This window comes from Gavialis gangeticus, unplaced genomic scaffold (genome assembly GCF_001723915.1).
Source record: "Gavialis gangeticus isolate Ggan-Ray unplaced genomic scaffold, GavGan_comp1, whole genome shotgun sequence".
Lineage (NCBI taxonomy): Eukaryota > Metazoa > Chordata > Crocodylia > Gavialidae > Gavialis > Gavialis gangeticus.
Genome location: NW_017729000.1, coordinates 23478079 through 23478329, shown reverse-complemented (window position 1 = coordinate 23478329; position 251 = coordinate 23478079).

Below are 251 nucleotides of genomic sequence, written 5' to 3'. Positions count from 1 at the left end.
CCAGCAGATGTCCGGGTAATTTAAATCACTCATGACAACTACATCCCTTGCCTTAAGTGCCTCTGCAAGCTGGCCCGAAAATTCCGGGTCCAGCTCCTCCCCTTGGTTGGGGGGTCTGTAGTAGACCCCCACCGTTAGATCCCTCTCCCCATGGCCCCCTTGTATCTTGACCCAAAGCACTTCCGCTTGCCCCTCCTGTGACCCCATTTTGCTGGCAGAGGATGTGTATTGCTCTTCAACATAGAGCGCAA